At 36.5% G+C, this 25448-nt stretch overlaps 2 long non-coding RNA genes across 2 annotated transcripts; one reads left to right on the forward strand and one right to left on the reverse strand.

Moving 5' to 3' along the window:
* Positions 1–17275: 17275 nt before the first annotated feature.
* Positions 17276–19807, reverse strand: LOC129370369 (uncharacterized). Its single transcript, XR_008607049.1, has 4 exons — positions 19694–19807; positions 18657–18740; positions 17994–18086; positions 17276–17823 (listed from the first exon to the last, which is right to left on the reverse strand). It is a non-coding gene; the product is annotated as an uncharacterized LOC129370369 (long non-coding RNA).
* Positions 19808–21881: 2074 nt separating this feature from the next.
* LOC129370368 (uncharacterized) lies at positions 21882–24456 on the forward strand. The gene is made up of 4 exons (XR_008607048.1): positions 21882–21995; positions 22948–23031; positions 23604–23696; positions 23869–24456. It is a non-coding gene; the product is annotated as an uncharacterized LOC129370368 (long non-coding RNA).
* The last annotated feature ends 992 nt before the right edge of the window (positions 24457–25448 follow it).

Genomic DNA, 25448 nt, shown 5'->3' on the forward strand with positions numbered 1-25448 from the left:
TACAAGGCTGATACAACTTCTAATAATAACACACTGTTTTTAAAAGGTGCTTTTCAAGACGCACAAGATCATATTAAAAAAATAAAAGCAAAAAAACAAACAAACAAACAAAAAAAAAACTGCGTTGATCAATCAAAGTGAAAATGCTTCTTTGAACAGCTGAGTTTTCAGCTAGGATTTAAAATTGACAGCGCCAGAGCCTCTTTTAGAGTGAGTGGGAAATAATCAACATTGTGTTGAAGCCTATTCCACATGGAGGAATCATGTGTTGAACCAGGCCAACATCCCACTACATTCATACATTTGTTGTGCACAGATACAGAATGAAAGTGTTTTTTAGTCATTCATCTGCAGTCGGAGCCTTAATAGAAATATGGGGGCACTCAATAACTCCAATCACATTAGGAAATCGACTAATTGCTGCAAATTCCTATTTAATTTATGTCTTTTCAGCTGTATGAGGGAGTCTTATGAGAATGAGGAACATACAGATGAGTCCATTCCAAACTGCTGGCTGACAATGAGGGATGACAATGACATTCCCGACCTGAGAGCCAGCTCTGGGTGCAAGGAATCCCAGCATGCTCAAAACTTGAACTAGCACCAGTAATGCACTGTTCCAGACCTGCAACAATCTGAAGCTGCTAATAAGCCACAAATCATCATTTGCCAGCAAGTCAGTCTGATCTCTGAACACAAACTCCTGAATCTGGGCAATGTTCTCCAGCAAAGCCACAGGAGCCATTGTTCTACCATTGGGTGACACCTTTGCACAATTACGTATTGATGTCTGATTGGCCAAACCTTGTCCAACTTAAGAATCATCTAACCTGACCTGTTTGAAGTTAATATCATGATCCAATCCCATTTTTAGGGAGGATGGAAATTCCCCGCAGATCATTTACATCCATTCCATGTTTATTGACCCTATATTTTGATGTATTTATTTATTGTATAGCCTGATGCTTCTTTGGGTTGAGAGCCAAAACTTCACCTGGCCTAGAGAACCAAACTCTTGGCCAGGGTTAAGAGAGAGAAAGCAATAACTCTGGAGTCATCACAAGGCTTCACATTCCAGTGAAAGAAGAGAAATTACAAAACACACGATTCTCAGAACACCCAAATCTTGTCAATATTTAACATCATGCCCTCTCACAGTGTGATACTGGCTGTCATTTGGGGGGAAAAAATGTCTTAGATGTTCCTATACTTCTTGTTGTCTACATGTATTCATCACAGTGATGCAGATACAATGACTTCGACAATAGAACCAATGATATCTGTGCCGAGCGCCTATTTAGCCTCTGCCTGCTCCTCAAAGACTTGATAATGTGTAACCCTATGCCCATACAAACACCACATCATTGGTTTCATTTACTGCTGTTTCCGATAACCCAGAGGACCAAATTGCTATTCATCTGCAGGCTTATGGCTGCTTCTTTTTATCAACCAACCGTCATACCACTGATGGCATGGGGAAGATGGTGTAATTGATCTGTCAAAGCTCTCATGCCAGAGAATTGCATTTGGGAATCAGATCATCCCTCTCAGTTGCTCACAGCAGCACAGGTCCTGATCAGGATTCAGGCCAGCTATTATCTGCAAGAGCCGAGATAGAAATGCTCACAGCATCGTGTTGCTCACAGCACGAGTGTGGAGTTGCTGCTTTCCTCATGAGTAGCATCTTTACAGGAGAGATTAGACTGTAAATAGCAAGACAGGAAGAAACTTAGTCCAAATGTATTTGCTTCAAATATGAGAAAACAGCTTCAAACAGTCAATTGCTATTGGACTGCACATGAAAAGTACAAGTTATTTACTTGTTTTGTCTAGTGCACAAGACAAAATAAAGGGTAATGAAATGACTAATTAATGTAAAAATGATTACAATATCATGCATATGCAGAACATGTACAGAATATATCTGTTCTAAAAATCTGAATTTCTTTCTCCACCTCTAGTATTTGTTGGAACCTCTAAGACTGATCCACACACTGCACACATAATGCACTGTATATTTTATCTCTGAAAGTTGCTTCTTTTTTGTGCACAATGCCTTGAGGTGACTTTGTGGAGAAGTGGTGTTATTCAAGTAAATTGAACTGAATATGTCAAAGGGAATAAAGCAAGTTTTGTTCAAAAAATATGTACAATGTTGTTCAGTTTGATCAACCATACTTACCATTTGTAAATTTTAACTTGCTATAAATATTTATCATTGAAACACATTTTTTGTTCTGATTGAGTAAGGATTGTAAGTATTATTTAGATGTTGTGAAGGAGGCTTTAGTCAACTTTAAGATACTGGCGTTAAGAAGAGCAGAATAGCTTTAATGTTGAAATAGTTAAGCATATTTTGCCCTCGCAGAATTGCTAAGGCAATCGTTGAAGTTTGGTTGTTCAGCAAACATGTGCGGGTTATCTGGACTGCACAAAGGACAGAGTCAAAAGGCAAATTTGGGAAAAAAGAGGGGTTGTAGCAACACACAGCCTAAAGCAGAGCAACACCAAGATAAGAAAAAGGCTTTTATGAAACCACCAACATGCACACCTTTTGCCAACAGCACTAACATTAAGAAAGTACATGTCCAGCATGTCCATTATTTGTTTTCTGAACATAACTGAAGACAAACTTAGTTCCTTGTTCATGAATTCATTGTATGCAGGATGCGCTGTACGGTGACTTAACGTTCTGTTGTCCGTTGGCAAATAAGTGACTTTCTGTTAATGAAATATCGCTGCCTCAGAGCAGTCTGTAATGCTTATCAGACTTACCGGTTTATTCTATTGTCAATTTGATGCTGCTTATCACCTTAAACAGACTTTTCAGAGTTTTCTGGGTGGGTGAGAAAATGCTCATTTCCTAATGTGAGCTTTATGAAAAACTAAACTCCCACAAAATTGGGTGCAGACAAATAAAACCACAAATGATTGTGTCATTTTAATGTCTCACATGAAATAAACAATACATAGAGACACATACTGTCCACACACTGCTTTGATTTACTGCAGAGTTTGAAATGGATGGAAAGAGAGACAACTCCTCTAAGATTGACGCTACAGTTCTTTAATTTAACAAGGTGAACTGCTCCTGAAGTGGAGAAGCTCTTGGATTTTGCCGTCCATTTCAGGTTTGACCATAGGGTTGAGAGAGAGATGATCCAGTGTATTGGAGGCTCATCTCTAATAGTGCAGGTGCTACTCTGGTTTGTTGTGGTGACAAAAAAGAGCAGAGTCAAAAAGCAAAAGTCCAAGTCTACGTTCTAACCCCGTCCAATCGTCATGAGATATGGGTCATAAGTAAAAGAGTGAGTTCCCAGGCAAAAGGGTCTGAAATGACTCCCCTGTAACCAATGGCCTTTAAATAAAGGTGAAGAGCCATGCTTTTCAGGCAAAATAAAGCTGCTGCTGCTCCTCCCCACCAAAATGAGTAATAAATTAGATAGTTTGGACATCTGACCAAGATCCTTGTTGGACGAATATCTCGGGAGCGTTTTCATTTACATTCCACGGCAAATAGTAATTACCAGCAATTATACTGACTTACTCATGAACTTTTTTCAGTTAATAAGTACAATTTACTGCAGTTAAACAAATCATAGTGTTGTCTTAACTATTCATCCTTTCATGGTGCTTATTTTGACCTTTCCTGAAATAGCTGATAAATGTTTCTCTCCTTGTTTTCACATGGCAGCACTTCTACGATAGGGCTCCAAAGCTATTAATTTAGATCTGTAGATCACTAAGATAAAAAAAAACTCTATATTTTGATATTTGCTGCAGCTAATTGATTCCTTATCAGGTTTTATCAGAATGTGCCTCCATTTGAACTGCTTTTTTTAATCTCCTTTCATCTTCCCATTTTGGTAGCTGGGCTTATCTTACTCTATTTGCATTTCAAGACACCGCCCTGGGATACATGTCCTGTAGCATTACAGTTAATATTCACTTAATTTTTATGTGAGGATTGAATGTCAAAGGACTTCTCAATCACCCGTTAAGCTTTATGAATAGATCATCCTTGGCAACTTATGAGAGAATAATTATGGCATTACATGATTTCAAAGTTGAGCTGCTGAGAAGAATTGACAGTGATGAGAATGATAGCTGCCATGTCATACCTTTCTGCCTCTTGAATAGTCTCTCTCTTTAACATTTGCTTTAACGCTGATGTTTGCCAGATTTACACATAGGGTCAAAGTAAACCAGCAGGAAGGTTTTAGCTCTATAATCTCACTTAATTCATGTAGGTTTTGCCAATTGAGAGTGCACATGCCCACGCATACACATGCACACACACACCCACCCACACACACACACACACACACACACCCACGCGCACACACACACACCCACGCACACACACACACACACACACACACACACACACACACACACACGAGCACACCTACACACATTGTAAACAAGGGTACGACAGTGACCTTGTGCTGCAGGAAACTGATTCCATTTTATAATTTGTGGAGTTCCTCTGGGTTTTGTTGTTAGATCTCTTCTTTTCTTTTATATTAATAAAATAGGTACTTATTAATGGTAAGATAATTGATCAGTGTTCTTTTTCCCAGCATGCTCTGTCTGATAAAGCCTGTGTGAAGATGTTTGACCCAAAGACGATCTGCAACCAGGAGGGTCTAATCACCACCTTCCTGGATGTTTATTTTGTCTCTGAGAGAGTTGAGGAGGCCAAGGAAAAGATGAGGTGAACAACAAAACACACAAGTAGAACCACACCGATGACAACGCTAAAGGAGTTCAGCATGAAATATCACTGAAAAAACCATAAAGTCTTAACATGAAAAAAATGTTTTGCTATAAGTTAAATAATCTGCCAGTGGAATGATTGCTATTTTTTAAATTAAGAAATCATTAACTTAAAACAAGCACCTATATCTCGCTGAAAAGTTACTTATAAGTTAGTTTCATTTTATTTAAGGTGAACTATTACATTTGCACTAGAAACTATACTATAAACACTTGGTAAGATTTTATGTTTTTGGAGTGTATAGCCAAAAAATCTAGTTTTAATTTCATCATAAAGAAATCCTTCACTCTAGCGTGCATCAAACTGTGAAATGAAACCGATGGTGTTTTTTTCAAATCTTTTTTATCTTGCTCTGAAACTGTAAATCCTGATTGTTGATTCAGGAGCAATAATCTGTGTGCGTTTTTTTTTTCTTTTAATCCTGCAGAGAATTTGCCAAATCCATAAAGAGGCAGTTCTCCGTGTACTACAACCAGTATATACAGATCTGCTAAGACACACGCAGCATCGAGAACGTGGAGGAGGACCTGCGCAGCAACTTCACCATGGTCTGCGACGCCTTTGGCAAGATGAACACATATTTGGGCATTTAAGGCCGAAGCAAACCCACTTACCAAGCATTTTTGATCTGGTTTCTAGTTCAAATGTCTTAGTACACTTGAAATAAGGCAAAATTAACTTATAAGTTACTTTTCAGCAAGATGTGTAAGCTTGTATTTATGGTGCACTGATCTGATAGATCAGTGATCTTATCAAGCTCAGAAAAGATGTAAAAATCAGCCGCTGTCCTCTTCTGCTCTGCAGTGAGAGGTTTGACTGGCAGACCGGCCCAGTCATGTCTGCAGTTAATAATAGTCAGCCCACTGTTGCCAGTTTAATGACTTATTGCTACATTTAGCAACATTTCAAGTAAAAATCATTATCGGGCAAACTTGGAATTGGAAGGTCAGGATTTTTACCGATAGGGGTGCAATCAGTGCACCCCTATCTGTATTACATATGTAATCCAGTGTTAAAAACAAAAGTGAAAAGTTAATTATGTTAATTTGATGTCTTTTTTTTTTACAAGATTGTAAAGTATAAATAGATTTTGTGTTTTGTTTTACTCAGAAATATGCATCAAAAAGTGCTAACAATCTTTAAAAATTGTGAAATAGGCCTTTAGTGAATGTTTTGCTGATAGATTGGACAACCAATGGCTGGCGTGGTCTGATATTACATCAGCCAATGGGGTTGATTGTCCCGCCCCTTTCACTACTGTGCTGTGATTCTGCTCAGAACGCGTCAGGCGCGGTTGAGAACTCACAGCTAACCGTTGTTTTCGTCAGAGCCTGAAAGAGCTTATAAAATCTGGACAAACGGTAAGAAAAACAATATTGATATAGTTTCTAAAAATATATAATTGAAAATAGTAAATTCGTTTTTTTTTTATCTCTGAAAGTTTCTTTTAAGAGCAACTGCGACTGGGAAAAAAGATCCCCGTTAGCGTCAGACACCATCACAGCATTGGCGAGTGATCGCACGGCAGCTGGCTCAGTAAATTGGTTGAAAATTGGCAAAAATACGTAATATCTGACCAAATTTAATAAAAATAAAATAGTACAGTAAGATTTTGCATTATTATTGTTGTGTATATTATATTTTTTTCTGTGTAGTTGTACTTACTTTTCTTTTAGTATGTGTCCTAATACTTCAACGGTTCAGTTAAGTGCTTTTTCCGTTGGGATTACAAGAAATTTATAGTGTTGTCGATGTACCGGCACTTTTAGAGTGAAATATATATTATTATTACTTTATTATATTATTTTTCTTTACCATATATTAAGCTAATTTCTTTAGTTTTACTGATGTGTAAGAAACATTGTATTCTGATAAACTGATGATTTTTGTACAACTTGAAAAGAAAAACTTGAGCAATGATGGAAGATCTCTGAATTCTAACAATTTGTTGATACATAGGTTGAATTGATATTGGCAACTTATATTCTAAGAAGTTTTACTTTGACCTTGTTCCAGGTCAGTTTTTTTTTTTTTTTTTTTTTTTTTTTTTATGGTGCACTTTTGACCTGGAGACTTCAAGACCCACTTCTTCTGAATTTGGATGGCGAGCCCCAGCCCAGAGAACCCAGTGATATGGTAGATAGTGACCCTACTTGTCACTATCCTTGAAATACTGAGAGAATTGACTGACACATTGAAAGAGACTGGACAAACACTCAATTGATTGATACATTGAAACGACTGTTATTTTATTTTCTGTTTTTAAAAAATCGCGCATATTGGCAACTGTCAAACAAAGTCGCCGAGCGGCAGAATAGGGGAATCCTTGTTGACGCGCCAGCTTATCAAAACGCAATCCAGGATGCATTTAGATGATTTATTTTTGTCAATATTCAAGCAGAACAATGTCCAAGCAGCATAAAAAATGGATCCGTACAATTAAACAGTGATTAGAGACAAAAACATACTAACTTAAGGCGGTCAGCAAAAAGTAGACCTTCACCCATCACCCACTCACTAAAGTCACCCAGGTGAGCAACAGATGATCTATAATCACTAACACCACATGATCCCACGCTACGCCTGTCCAGAACAGCGCACAATTTTGTTACAATTGTACATGTGGAGGCAGAATGAGCATTAAAACTATCGATTCAGCTCAGCTCCTCCCAGCATTTATTGTTTATTGTTCTCTCCCAAACACTGAAATTGAATTTCCGCTTGTGGCTTTAGTGAGTGGGTGATGGGTGAAGGCCTACCTTTTGCTGACCGCCTTAAATTTAAAACTAAGCTCTTAATGGTTTATGATCCCAAAAATAAGCAAGTCCAGCTATAGCATATATAAGAAATGCATAAATAAATCACAATGGTTTGAAAAATAATAACAAAGCAAAAAATATTAACAGCAATGGCTCCCATATGTTGTTTCCCAGCTGACAAAACACATTTTCTGTGTCTTTGGTGATAGTTTCTTCGGGCTCAAAAATAGTTTGTTCTAGCAGCAGGATCTATTGATGAAACTTCTCCAGAGTCAAACTCTTCGTTACCTGACGAAGGTAACGACGCGGATGGGTCAAAAACAAGAGTCAAACTCATTTTTTGAGTCGGGGATGGGTCAAAAAGAGAAGCAAACCTCCCCAGCCGGGAGGTTTGCCTCTCATTTGGGGATGGGTCAAAAAGAAAAGCGTCAAATTCGTCATAACCTGAGGAATTGCTCTTGTCCTGAGAGATATCTCAGGTATTTCTCTAACAGGAAATACCTTTTCACACACTTTCCTCATTCCAGTTGTTACTGCATAGCCAATGCCAAAACCAAGGGGGAAACACAAGCCAACTAACATTTCTGCCATGCTATCTTATATCTATCTATATAAGATAGTTTCAAATTAATAATTTGGCCATTTAGATTCCACTTACAGCGAATGATGGCATTCATAGTAACAAACTTTTTGTGCATAAGTGGGATGAGATGAAAGAAAAGCTGAGCTCAAAATTATACTGACAAAACTTACTCTAATATTTATGTTGCCCGTTCAGTTTAGTTTAGTCTTTCTTATTTTTTTGTGATCTTTTAAGTGCTCTTAAGATGAACTGGATGTTTCTCTCATTTCTTTTCCTTTTTATCTCCACTATCCAATTACATTCCAGTCTCTTTAAAGGAGGATGTAATGAACATACTGCATCACATCCTAAAGCCTACAGCTATGCAACTAGCAAATAAATAAACCTCAAGCAACTATCACCAAAGCCAAACGACTAAAGACTTTGTTCTAATCAATATATGCAACTTGGATAGCTTTTTACGGTTTCATGTTTCCTGGAAAGATGCATGGGCTCTTTTTCACTACATTTGATAAAATCTGTTACATAAAGGTTTTTGAGAAACACACTTCCCAACTGATAAAGTTACTCTGATGCTGAATGAAAGTGAAGAGCACCTGTGAGTAAACTGTATCAAGACGTCTGATGCAGAGGAAACTGCAGCTTTCATTCAGGGTGATGAAGTGATTTAATATCCAGTGTCTGGGCTGCTGCACTCGCTGGTGCCAGGAACAATTACAGTCATTAATAAATGATAAACGCCAGAACAGAAAAGAGGATATTTCACCACTGAGGAGTTTTAATCTCATTGCTGATGGATACAGGACTTTCACTGTAAGATAAGCGGAGGGCCGGCGAATGGAAAACTTATTAATTTGGAACAGCAGGAAGAAAAAGTGAACGCCGCAATGGCCACAGACACTGTGTTTGAATACTGATCAGTCTTGGAGCAATAATTGATTATATTCACCTTCATCTTCTACATTAAAAGATTTAACTTATGTAACAGTACACAAAGTAAAAAAAAAATATTTTGGTGTACATGCTAGTAGCTAGTGTTCAAAGCTGACCATCTTTTGCTCACTGCAGAAGATTTCACCGTATGAAAGTCGTGAAAGATCAATCCCTGTTATTTTTCCTGAAGTCAGTGGACATATTCATCCTCATCCTGAGTAACATTGATGCACAGTTTTGTCCCTGCTTGGTGCATTATGGTAGGATGGTGACTGTGAACTCAATTCTGCATTTAATGAGTTAATGCAACTCTGCAGCATCTACTGAAGTTCAAATACATCCTGTCAGTGAATAAAGATGAGTGATGTACCAAATCAAGTAGAAAACAACATAGATATTATCAATAGTACTTGAAAATCCAACATATAAGTCCACGTTTTTATACACCTGTTCACACACGAGTGCATGACTAAATGTTGCTGCTACGGTTCAGCAGAAGGATGGGTAATTACCGCCGTGCGCGGTCAGATGGAGGAAAAGAACAGCAATCATGGTGGCAGCTTGAGGGCTGCATATTGATGCAAGTTTATGAGACTGATAATGAAACATTTGTAAATTGCAATGGAATGGATTCAGTGTTGAAGGAAAGTTTTTTAGACTCTTTCAGGTTATACAATTTTCGTTATGCATCAGAGCCACGGGCGGAAATTCAATTTCAGTGTTTGGGAGGGAACAATAAACACAAAAATTTAAGACCAAATGCTGGGAGGAGCTGAGCTGAATCGATAGTTTTAATACTCATTCTGCCTCTATCCTCACTGCTGTCAGCGGAAGTCTTGATTTTTTCTTTTACCTTCTTCTATTTCTTACTGGATTTGAGCACTTTTTCCACATGATTGATTTGGAAAAAAATGTTGTCGATAAATAACTCTCCCACACAGCACAACTCTAAGTAAACTGTTTTGCATCTTTATCTTAATAAAAATGGAAAACCCTTTTTTTTTTTTTTTTTTTTTTTTTTACAAGGATCAAAGATAGGCCACACAACACACAAACTCTTTGAGCAAAAGTAAATAAATTTGTTTCATATTTAAAATGCTTCAATTTTTATATATATACATTTAAATTAGAAAGTTAGAAAACTAACCAAAGTGTTTCTCTTTTATACGCATCCTGTTTACCTAATGAGGTACATCTGTTCAATTGTTTGTCAATGTTAATAGAGAACCCATTGCATGGCAGCAGTTCAAGGCATGTCTATTTGTATAGTGCAGTTCAGCCACTAAACACCTGAAAGTGCTTTAAATGATAAAAACATAAAGACGTAATTCATTTCATCATGGTGAAAACCACACCAAGGCAACGACAGGAACAACTGGGAACCTTTGTACCAGATGAGTTATATTTAATCACCACTACCTCAGTATTGCTACTGATAATATCCATACTTTTATAAACAGAGAGTGCTCACACTCTGATGGTTCATTCCAGCAGGATAGTGGTCAGGATGTTAGGATCCACAAGTGGGGCCATGTTTTTGACTCTGTTCCCTGAACAGAGGATCGCTACTGGAGGCTCAGTCCACCTGCTGCACTCTCCACACTTATCTGCAATTCCCTATTTGGAGCCACCTTGGAACTGATGAATGACCAATCTGTGTCTAATAATTAGCCATTCCTGGTCAGACCAACAATATCTTATTTTCTCAGTTAGTGAAAGTTTTTGAAGATGTATTCTTCTTTGTGCCTCTCAGGTTGGACACTCTTATGGGTCCTACTCTTACAGTCAAAATTCTTTGGAAGTATCCAATTTGCCACCCACCATCTGGATCCTTCTTTCCCTTCAATATTGGATGTTCACTATAGACAATGTTATTACTCAACAAATCCAAACTGATTCATCTCAGGTTATCCTCACCTGCTCTAATCTCTATTCTCTTCCCTACAGACATCGCAGAAACCAGAACATATTGTTTTAATGGATATTCTTTAATGTGATAAAGTTCATGTACCGGAGATATTTCTGTGAACAAGGGCTGAGTCACCAGCGTATATACCAACAGATGCGAAATTGGTTAACAGCAGGATGTGAAATCTCATTAACAGCTGCATTTCCCTTTTAAAAAAAGAGATTTGTTTTTATCTAAAGTAACTCAAGAAAACTTTTGTACCATAAGGGACCTGATTATAAATCAACATCCAAAACATTGTAAGTGACTCTACAGGTGGTGCACATTTGGTCGACTAAAACAACAGATGTTCTGTTGCATTTTGAAGGATTTAGAAAACGGTAGCAAATGGTTTAACTCTGGATATGTAAGACATGTTGTGGAGGTTTATGAGGTAAATAATTTAGGCGTCCTTCAAAAATTATTCAACCCAGAAAGTAGAGTCTACAGTGGAAATGTATACTCTTCATAGTACCGCCAGAAAAAAAAAAAAAAAATCAATACTATGGTCTTCCGTTGTGGCTTCAATTCTTCAGAATTGAAATGTTAAAATTGGACTTAACACACCTGAATATTTGATGAAGCTCGCTTACTCCTCTGCTTGTTGACCTGTGCTCTCACACAACTGGAAGCTGGTAGCTTAATGAAAAACTTACTTTTGTTCTGCACTTGTTAAGCGATAAATCAACCACAGGACTGTCACATGCGTTTATTGACCATTTTTACTTTGTTTCATTAATTTCCAATGAGGCTTTTCTCACTTTAGAGCCTGCTTCGGGAGCCATGTAATATATTGTTCCCAACGTTTTCATATTCAGACGCAAGGGTTTCAACACACATTTGTCATCTTTAAGGCCAACTAGAGACACACACACACACAGCACCATATTTCCCAAACTACTTGTAGAGCTACATTTGCAACATATCCATTGTGCTTGTGTCAGATGCTGTATGGCAATTTCGTGTCATTTCCTGAGTGTGTGGATCGATTTAGAGCCTGGTTGAGCTTTACGGGTATTGAATATAATGTGAATCACCCTCACATAAAAGTGCCTGCCCTGCAGCTTTTCATCGCTGGTATATTTATAAGACCATTCACACAACACATCACATTGATATCTCAATCATCAGTTGCCAGTACTGTGCATTGCTTAAAACATTTTTCACCCTGTTACTGAAGTGGTACAAGAGCAAATCCCACGTCATTGAACAAAATGACAAAAAGTCCCAGTTTGCAGATGTAGTGTCACGAGGAGGTGCTTGGTAAGCAGAGATGTAACTATATCCAATTAAACTCAACATTATGTCACACCACTTTGCAAACTTTATGGAGACAAAAAAAAAAAGGCACTGTTTATCGCTACTTATCATGGTGCCATTGATGTGTTGTCTGGTTGGTATGATTCAGGATAAGTGGAGCCAGTCACAAAGCTTGGGTCTTCAGCAAAAAGTTTGATGGAAAAAGGAAAATCAAGATCTAGAAACAGACAACAACATGCAACCTTTTAAATGCAAAGGAGGGGGAAATGTGAATATAAAGGAAAACAAGAAAAAATTAAATAATGAGCCTTTATCCTGCAAGTTCCAAAATGTTAATTTTTTATTCATGTAGGTATCTCTTTTAAACAAAACATTTTCAAAAAATGGGGTTTGTAACTATAAGTGGAAGGTTACAGGACACTCACCGCAAAAACAGAAAACATTAACAGCATCATAAATGAATTAATTCAAAGATTCCTCAGTTAAAAACACATAGAAAGAGATCTTAAGGCAGTGGGTCTCGCAGTAGCCTTTGGCTCAACAAGCCAATTTAGGAGGTCAACAGCTGGAAGGATGAAGGGATTTAAATACCTGAAAGGTTTCCCAGAATGCTCCCCTGAAGGCATCAAAACAAATTGATCAAAAATTATGATTACTAATGATACCTTTTTTCTTCTTCTAGGAAAAGCCTGAATCATTTGCATGGCCACTCTTTATCCAATGCTGTAAACAATGGGTTATGCTTCACTGGCAAGCCACTACTCCACCATGAGAAAAGGTTAGACACTTCAGCAGGTTTCAAATGGGATTTTCTTCATAGACGTGCTGCAGTTCTTATCTTCAGTGAGCCTGACAATGTGCTACTGATAAAGAAACAAAGTTAGCCCAGTAAATACAGTTTATTCAATGTTGCACACAAAGTCATGGGTGCAGTAAAAACGCACAGGATTCTACATCAGAAAATGTCAAAACAGATGAGTAAATCCTTAAACAACCACCTGCAGTTAAAGTCTTAGAGATGCATTATTTAATTATTTCTAACTTGCCCAAACAATGCTTCAGGTCAAAAGTATTTTTGAAATATGGAGTTCAAAGAAGAAACAGTCTTCTATAATCTTAAACCACATTTTTAATGGAACCAGAGAAAATTTACTGTACAATCAGGCTTAGTTAGCAAAATGTTGAATGAAAGTTTCAGCAGAATATATTTTCTTCTGTTACTTCAAACAAAAATGTTTTTTTTCCCATTCATATAATTGCTCCTGCATCACCAGGAATTATTTCTCATGTCATTATCACTCTGAATTAACTCCAAACATAATGAGTTAAATTACTGTATGACAGTACCTAAAAGCATAAAACCAAGTAATGGCATATTTAGGAGAGATGCCAGTAGTTAATCCAGTGAGGATCATAATTTAATTTCCCAGTGGAATAAAGCAAAGTACTCTGGGATAGGTTTGATGTTCAAGTACGTGGCTGTTTTCATTTGAATGAATCTAGTTTGTTGTTAAATTAGATTTTGTTTCTCATGGAAGGCAAAATGATTGAGACCTGACTTTGTTTGCTTTGTGTGTGATGAAAATAAAATCTGAATATTCATGACGATACCTTTGACCTGTAAAATTAGATTAGTGTTCTGTTTTGCAGTTGGTGGTCTTGGAGTGACTATGTAAAGCAGAGTATGTAATTGCCTGCTGCTGAAAAGCTAACTGCAACTATTTCTTTCCAAATTATACAAAGAAAAAGTTAATTGTAAGCATGTTATTTCACATGACTTAAATATGTACTATCTAAAGAATAAACGCAAATTTAGAAGTGTTCTGGGTTAAGTGTTTGTTGGATGTGGAAAAGTGTAGATGTAAAAGGAAATGTGCTCAGTTTTTAAATAAGCACAATCGTCTACCGCTACACTGTTGGCACCATGCCTCCAAAGGCAAAGCATCTTCATTATCTAAACGTCTGGACTCACACTCACACACATACATGCACACGCAAATACTTTCCAATTTAGTGTGCTTTGCAAATGAAGAAAATGCATCTTATTTATTTAGCATTCACAATGACTGTGCACCAGCTTTAACTTAAACCAATAAAAAGTGAAGAATGACAATTTAATTTCACCTGCGCTACACATAACACATTGTGTCTCCGATGACATTTGTCCCATCTCTCGTTGAACAAATCTTACATATTTTTCGATTAAATAACAAAGCCACAATAGCTTGGAAGACCTGATTATACATCTTAAGCTAAGAGAAAAAGAACAAATAAACAGATGATGATTCATGCTGGTATAAATACCAGAGCTGAGTTTCAGGTTTTATTTATGGTGTTTGAAGAGGACCCAGGCACAGACAAAGTGGAGGCAGGAGATGAGGAGCAGAGAGTTTAATAAGTAATCAAAAGGAGAGCTTGCAAAAACACTCCAAAAAGAGAAGAAACAATGAACCGTGGGGTAGACTAGAACGCAGAAAAAGAACTGAGAGAAACCAACGTAGAGGGAAGCAGGAGCTCTCACTTAGAGTTACAAAGGAACCAGTGAAGAACCAAGAAAAGGAGATACATATACTGGAAAATGGGCGAAGAAATGACAGGAGAACCAGAGAGGCTAATCAGAGGTGAATGAATGCAGCAGAGAGAGACTAAAGGTGGAAGAGAGACAAGATGATAGAAAACAAAAAATAGAAAGACTTAAGGACATAAACAATAAAGAAATGATCAAAACAGTAACATAAATTAAACTAAAAGCCTGACCATCTACAGACCAAAATAGAAACATGTACAAGTTAGAAAATGCTACTTTTTTTTATTTTAACATTTTGTTAAAGTAGTTGTTCTTCAGTATTAACACATTTTCAAATATGTACAACATATATTTTTTCATATATTTATATATATTTAAAAACTCCTGAAACCATTTAATTTTTGTTTGTTTTAGAACGTAAATGTGTAACGACTGCCTCGAAAATTAGACGCTACATCAGTAGGAGTCATCCTTGAAACAAACACTTAAAAGTAAATAGTATGTTTCACAGAAAGAAAAGGAAAAAAATTGTTTGATTACCGTACACTTTTCCCTTCTAATAAAAAAAAATCACAATAACACACTTCTAACAATATAAAGAAATACTCCAAATTGCAGGAACTCTAGTTGATAGAATGATACTTATGGCATGTTTGGATATGGAAAATTCTTTTGTAGGTTTAACATGCAAAAGAAAGCCGAAGCTACAGCTAGTTGATGGGATTTTTAAAAGACAAGTAAGCTGAACTCCTGCTTGTTGATTTGTGATATTAAACTGAAAAAAAAAATCTAGACAACACGAGAAAGACAATTAAACAAGATCACAGCAAGGATCCATTTGGAGTTTCACCAATCTGGCAAGAGCAACTGATCTTGGCAGTGCGAGGAGAACGCCATGGTTGATATTTGGTAACAAGGAGTTGAGCAACAGCTGTCCTGGGTGTGCTGCCAGGAATCTGAAAAAGAAGCGCTTGCAGGAGACACATGCAGATAAGCTGACAGGAGGAGAAAAACGAAACAGGTGAAGAAGGAAAGAAAAAGAACAGAAGACAAGAAAGAGCAAAGAAAAACCAAGACCGCAGTGGTCACATTGATGTTCTCCTGGAAGAACCTGCATCCTGATGACGATACAGAACATGACTTCATAGTCAGATGTTTTCACACAGGCACACTGACCACCTTGATCTTTTCAGAATGTCAAAGTTTGTTGGGAAATTGAAGGGAATTGTCATTCTTTGTGACTGTTATTATAGTAATTTGGTTTAAAAAAATAAATAAATAAGTGGAGCAAGCATCTTTCAGAATCTGCACCAGACTGCATTTTAGTACCCAGAAACATATGCAAATTTTTTTGCTAAGCAGACATGTAGACTTTTATACATACCTCTGCTTAATGTAATGGATGGAAATAAATTGAGCTTACCTCTGTGGCTTAGAAACTTAATTCAGAGATGAATTGTGCCTTGATTTAACAGAGTAAGTCACTTACTAGCACAGTACTTCCTTATGAAAACCTGCTGTAACCAATTAAACCGATGTTAAACAGTGCTCACGAGGGTCAAATGGACTAAATTGCTGTACCTGTTATTAAGTTTTAGCTATTTCAGAGTGCAATAATAATGAAACCAGCTCCTTTCAGTTCACCCTCACACTGAAAAAAATAAGTCATTGGATGAACATAAAAAAATTATGGAAAGGATTTCCACCTGATTACTTTGCTTTATTTCAGCACCATGTACTTGTGTTACTCCTATTTAAAGCAAATGTGTTAGGTCAACCTAATTTATTAAGATTATTCCAATGTAAAGCAAATGTGTTTGGCTCAACTTGTTACAATGGTGATTCAATGGGTGATTCTAAATCAAACATGTTGGCTCAACGTAATATATTGTGGTTATTCTTATATAAATAAAATGAGTTTGGCGAAACATAATTCATTAAGGTTGTTCTAATTTAAACCAAATATGTTGGCTTAACCAGAATTATGGTAATGCAATGGATGATTGTAAATCAAATGAGTTGGCTCAACTCCATTCATTAAGGTTATTCAAATTCAAATGAAATGTGTTGGCTCAACATATTTTTTAAAGGTTCCTTTAACTCAGTTACTATAGCGTGACCCAGTGTAATGCAATACAGCCAGCCCAACTAATCTGCAATGTTTAGGACCAAATCATTGATGTAACTTCATTAAGATGAATGTAAATCTAGTTGAAACCACCTTATTTTACAGTGGTACCTTCACACTACCTGATTCAGTAGGTCCAACTCACTAAAAGCAAGTTAGCTCAACAAATATGCTTCATGCTAAAAGACAGCTAGTTAATCATGTGGAAATCCTTTTCATTATTTCATTACGTTAATTCAAAGACATATTTTCAAGCGTTAATCAAGCATTTTAAGATAGCACTAGGTGAAAGTGTAGGAAGAACACTCAACAATTAGAAAAGTACAACACAATTGTATTTTCAGAATTGCTATACATCGTTTTTTTACACAGCACAAAACACAGCTGAGTTGGACATTGAAATAAAAAAACAACTACAAAAAGGTTACAGTTTCATTTCCCAGCCAATTCTTTACAACATAAAACATGTCAGTATAGTTGCTCAACTTAGAGAACTGTAACAATATAAATCTTTTCTACTGCAGACTTTAAACACTCATTTTCCATATGAAACTTTACTCAACTTAGCAGCGAGTTTCATATTGAGAACTTGTGCTTTCTTTGATAAGTTCTTTCCATCCAATTTCATTATTATTTTCTGTATTACTTCAAAGGTATGCTTGAGTTACTGAGCAAGTTGAGTGCTGAACGCACTAAACTTGAGGGTAGCTCAAGTTTAGTGCGTAGATTAGTCCCAGCAGCATCACTATTGCAGAAGATACACTGCCCAAGCTGTTCATAACTTCCACCTCCTCCAGGACAATCCCAACATCCAGATGTGCATCGGCAGCCTCTGCACCCTCTGCTCAAATGACGATTCCGAGGACAGTCTCGGCTTTGGCCATTTCTGCACATTCATCAACGTCCTAAGGGAGTTATGGAAGGGTATTGGGGGGGGGGGGGGGAGACAATTCACATATAATTAAATAAATAAATTAGACTGACATTGATTGAGTCACTCATGGACCTTAGTTGGTGAAAGTATTTTAACAACTCTTAGGAGTTCTATTGTAAACACAAAGAGAATTTAACATACCATGTACTCCCTCACCAGCTTCTCTGGATCTTCATTTAGGTACACACACAGACCTTTGAGGATGCACTCTCGTCTGACCTCAGCAGTGTCTTCCTAAATATGCAGATCAAAAAACAATGAGAACAATCTCAAAACTCCAGCAGTATAGGTTCACACACTTGAAAACATAGCTACATTCAAAGGAAGTCACAACAAAAGTGATCAGTGGCTTGCAGTCTATTTGAAAGATATTTAAAATTGTTAGTATCCCTTCATTATGCCATGACTAAAATTGAGTTTAACATCTCATTTAAACATCTAACTGAAGCTGTTAGATGTTTAAATAAAGACATGAATATATCACCAAAGAAATATGTGAAAAGTACAGAATGGTCAACACAGTCTATATCCTTCTACTTAAATGAATATGCAAAGCATTCCATGTCTTACAAGTACATGGACAGTCTATGTGTGGGCATGGATAACGTCGCATATGCCGGTGTTTAAGTGTAAAATGTTTTAACAGGTCATATCTACGAGACAGAAAGAGACTACACTCCTTACATTTCCACATCCCCGCAAATAAAGACAAATAAAACAGACTGGCCAAATAAATGTTTAGCTGAACCCTAGCTTTATAAGCTCTCTACTACATTCAGTCACTTTAGATCTGGCAAAACTTACTATTAGCCACTGAAATCTATAACTTGATAGCCGATGAGCCCCTTGACCAGTACTTACGCAGGTGGATTACAGACAGGTGATGTTCTGAAAGAGATCAGATATATTTTCAGCCATTAAAATATGCAATTCATACTGAACTGAGTTGTATCTTTTAGTACAAGTCCCTTGAATGCCTCATGAATATAACCACTGGACACATGCAAGCACATATGTGCAGAACAATGGTGAATTGAACATGGCAGAAAGCAATAGTAACATAGGTCAAAATGAGCACAAACAATCAACACAAAAAACATCAACATTTCAAAATTAAACCAATGAACTTCAATATTGTTTCTGAGCTACAATTATTTGGGGACAACAAAGAAGAGTCCAAAAAACCCCAACATCTTTACAGCAGAGGAATATGTATTTTAAAGAAAAAAATAGAAAGCTCAAGTCTGTAATAATGGATAATCCATTGAGAGTTTTAGCCTGACAAAATATACTAGAAATCCATAACTAACAGGTATTTTAGGAACATTTAACAAAGCTCAGAAAGCAATGCTTTCTGCAGGTTTCACCGACTGAAATGTAGGACTTTTTATTACCATAATTAATTAAGAATCTCGATGATGATAGAAAGGTACCAAAGTGTGTGTGTGTATCTACATTTACCTCCATAGTAACATTACTGAAATAGAATTAAAATAGTTAGAAATAGACTGATGTTAGATCCGTGTGTTAAAAATCCTCTAAACCTCCAGGGAGCTCAGGAGGAACAAAACTGTGACATTTCTGGGGTCCATTTGTGTCACTGGCAGCAGCTTTGTACACTACATATGGCTCTGCAGACTTTTTTCGCACAAAATGTACCTAACATGGTGCGGCGATAAATGTAAACAAAATGCTATCTGCCTTAACCTAACCGACTTAATCTACAGAACATGAAATAATGTGACACAAGTATGGAACAAGTAGAAAATGGTGCAAATGGTAGAGAAATTTTAAGTTACATATTTTTATATGGACTTAGATGAAAATAGTTTGACTCTTACCTTCTTCAAATTAAGTAGATGCACGCCAGGAATCTCCCCTCTGCCCTTGAAAAAACCCAACAAGGTGCAAGCCAGTTATCTCGCGTGATTTTCCGTAATCTCTTGATGTCTCTGGATTCTCTTCAGCGGGAGATTAGTCTGACACTATAGCGCTTTGGAACTGACGTCACTGTGTTTTTTTTTATTAGATTAACTTTGACAAATATTGATATTGAATAAAATAAAAACACACACACACACACACACACACACACACACACACACACACACACACACACATATATATATATATATATATATATATATATATATATATATATATATATATATATATATATATATATATAAGATACTGCGCAGGACCCTCAAGCCTGGGAGCTTGAGGAATTAGATGTATTCAAGTTGAGATAACGTCATTCAATCACGTTAGTCCAGTTGAGAGAAAAAACCGATTGTCTCGCGTTTTCTCGCGTGATATCCCGTGATCTCACTCGTTGTCATCAGCACAATATCAGTCTAAATATAATGAATCATGTTAGCTCAACATGATTCAATTTTATAAATGTGAAGTCGTGGAATATCTTGTTTATCCAACATGATTTTATCACGTTTTCGTTTCAAACCCAACATTATTGTGTGAAAGGTACATGATATTTTTTTGTTAATGTAATACGCCCCGACGTTCTTTTTTTTTTTTGGCGGAAGATCTAGCTGACGTAATTGAATCACGTTATCTCACCTTGAATACATTTTATTCCATTTGCGAGAAAAAAACCGATTGTCTCGCGTATTCTCGCGTGATATCCCGTGATTTCTCGTAATCTTGCGTGAACTTGCGTGATATCGCGTGATCTCACTCGTGGTCTTCAGCATAGGATCGGTCTGACTATAATGAATCATGTTCGCTCAACATGATTACATTTTATAAACGTTGAAGTTGTGGAATATCTTATTTATGCAACATGATTGTATCATGTTTTTGGCTCAAACATGGAATTATTTAGTTAACAGTACATGATATTCTTTTGTTAATGTGATAACCCCTGAGGTTCCTTTTTTACAGTGCAGTGGTGCCTTCTGTTTGTTTTTCTCCTTGGATTCCATCCTAAATATGTTTAGCTGATGCTCCTGTCTTCCTAATTATCATTGTGTGGCGAAGAGTACTTTTGCAGTGACTGAGCAGAGTCAAGGGTGAGTGGCTGGGAAGAGATGTGGGGGTTTATTTGCATATTCATACACTGTAAAAAAGGAACCTCAGGGGTTATCACATTAACAAAAGAATATCATGTACTGTTAACTAAATAATTCCATGTTTGAGCCAAAAACATGATACAATCATGTTGCATAAATAAGATATTCCACAACTTCAACGTTTATAAAATGTAATCATGTTGAGCGAACATGATTCATTATAGTCAGACCGATCCTATGCTGAAGACCACGAGTGAGATCACGCGATATCACGCAAGTTCACGCAAGATTACGAGAAATCACGGGATATCACGCGAGAATACGCGAGACAATCGGTTTTTTCTCGCAAATGGAATAAAATGTATTCAAGGTGAGATAACGTGATTCAATTACGTCAGCTAGATCTTCCGCCAAAAAAAAAAAAGAACGTCGGGGCGTATTACATTAACAAAAAAATATCATGTACCTTTCACACAATAATGTTGGGTTTGAAACGAAAACGTGATAAAATCATGTTGGATAAACAAGATATTCCACGACTTCACATTTATAAAATTGAATCATGTTGAGCTAACATGATTCATTATATTTAGACTGATATTGTGCTGATGACAACGAGTGAGATCACGGGATATCACGCGAGAAAACGCGAGACAATCGGTTTTTTCTCTCAACTGGACTAACGTGATTGAATGACGTTATCTCAACTTGAATACATCTAATTCCTCAAGCTCCCAGGCTTGAGGGTCCTGCGCAGTATCTTATATATATATATATATATATATATATATATATATATATATATATATATATATATATATATATATATATGTGTGTGTGTGTGTGTGTGTGTGTGTGTGTGTGTGTGTGTGTGTGTGTGTGTGTTTTTATTTTATTCAATATCAATATTTGTCAAAGTTAATCTAATAAAAAAAAACACAGTGACGTCAGTTCCAAAGCGCTATAGTGTCAGACTAATCTCCCGCTGAAGAGAATCCAGAGACATCAAGAGATTACGGAAAATCACGCGAGATAACTGGCTTGCACCTTGTTGGGTTTTTTCAAGGGCAGAGGGGAGATTCCTGGCGTGCATCTACTTAATTTGAAGAAGGTAAGAGTCAAACTATTTTCATCTAAGTCCATATAAAAATATGTAACTTAAAATTTCTCTACCATCTGCACCATTTTCTACTTGTTCCATACTTGTGTCACATTATTTCATGTTCTGTAGATTAAGTCGGTTAGGTTAAGGCAGATAGCATTTTGTTTACATTTATCGCCGCACCATGTTAGGTACATTTTGTGCGAAAAAAGTCTGCAGAGCCATATGTAGTGTACAAAGCTGCTGCCAGTGACACAAATGGACCCAGAAATGTCACAGTTTTGTTCCTCCTGAGCTCCCTGGAGGTTTAGAGGATTTTTAACACACGGATCTAACATCAGTCTATTTCTAACTATTTTAATTCTATTTCAGTAATGTTACTATGGAGGTAAATGTAGATACACACACACACTTTGGTACCTTTCTATCATCATCGAGATTCTTAATTAATTATGGTAATAAAAAGTCCTACATTTCAGTCGGTGAAACCTGCAGAAAGCATTGCTTTCTGAGCTTTGTTAAATGTTCCTAAAATACCTGTTAGTTATGGATTTCTAGTATATTTTGTCAGGCTAAAACTCTCAATGGATTATCCATTATTACAGACTTGAGCTTTCTATTTTTTTCTTTAAAATACATATTCCTCTGCTGTAAAGATGTTGGGGTTTTTTGGACTCTTCTTTGTTGTCCCCAAATAATTGTAGCTCAGAAACAATATTGAAGTTCATTGGTTTAATTTTGAAATGTTGATGTTTTTTGTGTTGATTGTTTGTGCTCATTTTGACCTATGTTACTATTGCTTTCTGCCATGTTCAATTCACCATTGTTCTGCACATATGTGCTTGCATGTGTCCAGTGGTTATATTCATGAGGCATTCAAGGGACTTGTACTAAAAGATACAACTCAGTTCAGTATGAATTGCATATTTTAATGGCTGAAAATATATCTGATCTCTTTCAGAACATCACCTGTCTGTAATCCACCTGCGTAAGTACTGGTCAAGGGGCTCATCGGCTATCAAGTTATAGATTTCAGTGGCTAATAGTAAGTTTTGCCAGATCTAAAGTGACTGAATGTAGTAGAGAGCTTATAAAGCTAGGGTTCAGCTAAACATTTATTTGGCCAGTCTGTTTTATTTGTCTTTATTTGCGTGGGGATGTGGAAATGTAAGGAGTGTAGTCTCTTTCTGTCTCGTAGATATGACCTGTTAAAACATTTTACACTTAAACACCGGCATATGCGACGTTATCCATGCCCACACATAGACTGTCCATGTACTTGTAAGACATGGAATGCTTTGCATATTCATTTAAGTAGAAGGATATAGACTGTGTTGACCATTCTGTACTTTTCACATATTTCTTTGGTGATATATTCATGTCTTTATTTAAACATCTAACAGCTTCAGTTAGATGTTTAAATGAGATGTTAAACTCAATTTTAGTCATGGCATAATGAAGGGATACTAACAATTTTAAATATCTTTCAAATAGACTGCAAGCCACTGATCACTTTTGTTGTGACTTCCTTTGAATGTAGCTATGTTTTCAAGTGTGTGAACCTATACTGCTGGAGTTTTGAGATTGTTCTCATTGTTTTTTGATCTGCATATTTAGGAAGACACTGCTGAGGTCAGACGAGAGTGCATCCTCAAAGGTCTGTGTGTGTACCTAAATGAAGATCCAGAGAAGCTGGTGAGGGAGTACATGGTATGTTAAATTCTCTTTGTGTTTACAATAGAACTCCTAAGAGTTGTTAAAATACTTTCACCAACTAAGGTCCATGAGTGACTCAATCAATGTCAGTCTAATTTATTTATTTAATTATATGTGAATTGTCTCCCCCCCCCCCCCCCCCAATACCCTTCCATAACTCCCTTAGGACGTTGATGAATGTGCAGAAATGGCCAAAGCCGAGACTGTCCTCGGAATCGTCATTTGAGCAGAGGGTGCAGAGGCTGCCGATGCACATCTGGATGTTGGGATTGTCCTGGAGGAGGTGGAAGTTATGAACAGCTTGGGCAGTGTATCTTCTGCAATAGTGATGCTGCTGGGACTAATCTACGCACTAAACTTGAGCTACCCTCAAGTTTAGTGCGTTCAGCACTCAACTTGCTCAGTAACTCAAGCATACCTTTGAAGTAATACAGAAAATAATAATGAAATTGGATGGAAAGAACTTATCAAAGAAAGCACAAGTTCTCAATATGAAACTCGCTGCTAAGTTGAGTAAAGTTTCATATGGAAAATGAGTGTTTAAAGTCTGCAGTAGAAAAGATTTATATTGTTACAGTTCTCTAAGTTGAGCAACTATACTGACATGTTTTATGTTGTAAAGAATTGGCTGGGAAATGAAACTGTAACCTTTTTGTAGTTGTTTTTTTATTTCAATGTCCAACTCAGCTGTGTTTTGTGCTGTGTAAAAAAACGATGTATAGCAATTCTGAAAATACAATTGTGTTGTACCTTTTCTAATTGTTGAGTGTTCTTCCTACACTTTCACCTAGTGCTATCTTAAAATGCTTGATTAACGCTTGAAAATATGTCTTTGAATTAACGTAATGAAATAATGAAAAGGATTTCCACATGATTAACTAGCTGTCTTTTAGCATGAAGCATATTTGTTGAGCTAACTTGCTTTTAGTGAGTTGGACCTACTGAATCAGGTAGTGTGAAGGTACCACTGTAAAATAAGGTGGTTTCAACTAGATTTACATTCATCTTAATGAAGTTACATCAATGATTTGGTCCTAAACATTGCAGATTAGTTGGGCTGGCTGTATTGCATTACACTGGGTCACGCTATAGTAACTGAGTTAAAGGAACCTTTAAAAAATATGTTGAGCCAACACATTTCATTTGAATTTGAATAACCTTAATGAATGGAGTTGAGCCAACTCATTTGATTTACAATCATCCATTGCATTACCATAATTCTGGTTAAGCCAACATATTTGGTTTAAATTAGAACAACCTTAATGAATTATGTTTCGCCAACTCATTTTATTTATATAAAATAACCACAATATATTACGTTGAGCCAACATGTTTGATTTAGAATCACCCATTGAATCACCATTGTAACAAGTTGAGCCAACACATTTGCTTTACATTGGAATAATCTTAATAAATTAGGTTGACCTAACACATTTGCTTTAAATAGGAGTAACACAAGTACATGGTGCTGAAATAAAGCAAAGTAATCAGGTGGAAATCCTTTCCATAATTTTTTTATGTTCATCCAATGACTTATTTTTTTCAGTGTAGATGTGTGTGGATCAACCAGGGCAAACTATGTATAATCACTTTCAAGGTATTAAAAATAAGATTTTGATTAAAAAAAAAAAAGGTTCATTTCCAGGCTTTGTTCAAATGTGATTAAAAGAACGTGTTTTTCTTTATTTTAATCAAGCCATGCAAATCTAAGCTATTAAATCTAAACCAAATTTGGTTAATTTGAGA

The sequence above is a fragment of the Poeciliopsis prolifica genome, unplaced genomic scaffold (assembly GCF_027474105.1).
Source record: "Poeciliopsis prolifica strain line A6 unplaced genomic scaffold, Auburn_PproV2 SCAFFOLD023, whole genome shotgun sequence".
Lineage (NCBI taxonomy): Eukaryota > Metazoa > Chordata > Actinopteri > Cyprinodontiformes > Poeciliidae > Poeciliopsis > Poeciliopsis prolifica.